Source organism: Acyrthosiphon pisum, chromosome A1, assembly GCF_005508785.2.
Source record: "Acyrthosiphon pisum isolate AL4f chromosome A1, pea_aphid_22Mar2018_4r6ur, whole genome shotgun sequence".
NCBI lineage: Eukaryota > Metazoa > Arthropoda > Insecta > Hemiptera > Aphididae > Acyrthosiphon > Acyrthosiphon pisum.
Window position 1 is genome coordinate 78406102 of NC_042494.1, and position 2950 is coordinate 78409051.

Genomic DNA, 2950 nt, shown 5'->3' on the forward strand with positions numbered 1-2950 from the left:
ATCTATGGAACCACCCCTCGTAGCATCGCGATGCACGAATACGAATTACGACGAGCTTGCACGATTGTCTATTGAATATTTTAATATTTTATTTTAAATGCCAATTGCTAATAATCATATAGTAATAGCAGATATGCAATTATTGCCGATAGGCGACAATGAAATGCGAAAATAACGGACAAAAAATTACTACGCTCCTCCGCAACACCGTTCATCATTTTTCGGCGACGACGTCGTGTGTACCACCCGGCGGTTATCTCGTCGGCCGCCACTCGCGACTCGCCAGTTCGTCTACGAGTCCGCTAGTCAGCACTCGACAGTCGTTACCATACCTTAAATAACTCGCGCTGATCGCACCCTGCAGGCCAGTAGGCCACAGCCCAAATGCAGTGAAGTGTCTTACTGGCCACTGCTCAGTGCTTACTATATAGTAACTTCACACTCGTCAGTTGTCACCGCTGCTCACTGTGCGTCTGTGCTCACAGTAGTAGTAGTCAATGAGTCGGTGTCAGTGTCGCAGTAGTGAGTAGTTAGTGGCCTGCGCGCGTCGGTCGCAGTTCGCACGTGAACACTAACACTGAACGACGGCGGACGACGCCAAGTTTTTTTCCTCTCTCGCCGAGTATGGGAGGGAGTTGCCGAATGCGTTTTACGAGTATTATTTTTTAATAATATTGTTAATTAATCATTACGAATTACGAATTACGATTACCTAGTGAGACTGCCAATTAATCACTCACTACGGTATATTATTACGTTCGACGTTTTTCGCGTTTCCGACCACGTTCGAATCGATTGTCGACAACAGTTCACCCTGTCGTTTGAAATGTCTCCTGTTTGGCGGGCAGAGGATGCGGCGTCTTGACCATTATAATAAAATATTTATAATGACTACTGCGTGCAGCTAAAACTCGTGTCTACCGTCGTCAACAACCACACTCATCGTCTTCGTTATAATATAGTTAGTATTATTATGATTATTATATATTATTGTATTCGTATTCATGGTGAGTAGTTCGCTGTTCATACGTTTCCTCCGTCTAATTACAATTGTATTTGTATTTATTATCGTATTATTACTTGTATATAACTGTATACGATGTATACCTAGGTACATGGTTAAATTAAAATTACATTTTCTACGCAAGCAGTAGGTAGGTAGGATATTTTTTAATTAATTAATTTATTTTTCATGAAGTTTGTTTTATTTTTTAAGTCGTTTGTCAGTATAGAGTTGGTGCCGAGATCGGTGCCTATAAAATCTATACGTGTTCTTGTAAATAACTCGGGGACGCACCCGGAAATAAGTTTTGGGAGGTGTTTTTGAAAATCAGTTATTGATATAGGTATAAACATGATATATGAAAACCTAAACATTTTGAGAATGTTTGAACCCCCCTGCGTGCGTTCCTGAAATAAGTAATAGTAAATTAATTAATTTCCTATATAATCCTACCTATATAATTATTTGTTTCTATACTAGAGCGACTATATTTTATTCAGCTGGAACATGTTTTAACATGCAATTACATTTTAATATAATTTTTAAAAAGTATCAGACCTACCTAGGTTGTTTTAAAATTTTCTGATATTTGGTACCTATAACATAAATTTTTAAATTGTGCAAATTAAACTAGGTAGAATCTCGTTTTCAACTAAAATATCATTTATTTTGAATTTATACTTTTTAACCAGTTCTTACATTTTATTATATTTTGTAACTTGTAGGCTTGTAACGGGGTTGGGGAACCTGTTATATTTAGCTAATTTAGTGAGGGTTTTCAGAGCCTTTTGAATTATATTTTAACCGTAACTTGGGAGCCTAAGGAAAAATGGACTAAATATTAAATTCTAGTTAATATCTTATATTAATACACAATAAATTGCAACAGTAACAATTTTTTTGCGTATGGCACTATGTCCGGAGTAGGCTTGAAGGCCTAGTTTAGACGCCTATTTAGCAGAAATTAGGGACCCATAGGTTTCTGTCATGTCCAGTTGGGGGATGGCCGTCTCGCTATCTAGACAGTTGCCTGCCTAGAGAGCGATGCCGCCTGTGGCCGGGATTCAAACCAGTGACTGTGCGCGTTAGAACCGACACCGTAGTCTGCTTCGCCACTCCGTTCCCCATCTAGTCTTTATAATTTAAGAATATTAAGATCTATATAAAAAATATACCTACCTAAAAAACTTAAAAATTGATTATTTAATATTTTCAACTATAGTAAGCCTGTTTGACATTTTTCTTGAGCAATATGCTATACATGTGTACAACTTACTAAATATTATTTGTATTATTTGTATCATCCATATTTGTGCAATAATGGATAAATAAAATAGTTCAAACACTTAACTCCCTATGAAAAAAAAATATTAATTTCAAAATTATACTTTAGTAAAAATTAAGTTTAATGGTTAGAGAGTAGAGACCTTGTACTTTAGAGTACACTTTAAACTATGCCCTACTACTTTACTTTGGAGGTAGGTACTACTTGCCTACATAGCTATATGTATAGAACTACATTCATAATAAAAATGAAATTAACAAACCAAATAACTTTAAGTACTATTTTAAGACTATTTTGAATATATAGGTACTTTTCTATTATTTTATTATCTTTCAATTTTTTTAAACTTCTATCCTAACTTCTATTTATATTGTATTTAGTAGGTACCTACAATTTATTAGATAGGTATAGTGATTTGTTTAATTCAATAATTTGAAGACTTGAACAGTACTTATATACATTTTTTTTTTACAGAGTATTTTATAAATAGGAATGGATACAACAGTTCTATATTTATTTTTGTAAAATATTTTAATGAATTCCAAAGGATATTTTCCTTTTAAATAATTTGAACTATAGCTTCTTTTTAATGTCATTCTATAAATGATAGAGTTCTAGTATATGTCAAAGTATCTTAACATTGTGCCAAGTATACTACCGGG

The 2950-nt window shown here is 34.4% G+C and overlaps 1 protein-coding gene across 1 annotated transcript in view; it reads left to right on the top strand.

The window, feature by feature from the left end:
• The first annotated feature begins 204 nt into the window (after positions 1-204).
• LOC100167599 (tubulin polyglutamylase TTLL4) overlaps positions 205-2950 on the top strand; it is a 17708-nt gene continuing 14962 nt past the window's right edge. The window contains exon 1 of the mRNA XM_001946777.5: positions 205-961. The gene's annotated coding sequence lies outside the window, so the exon portion shown is untranslated. The remainder of the gene's footprint in view (positions 962-2950) is intronic.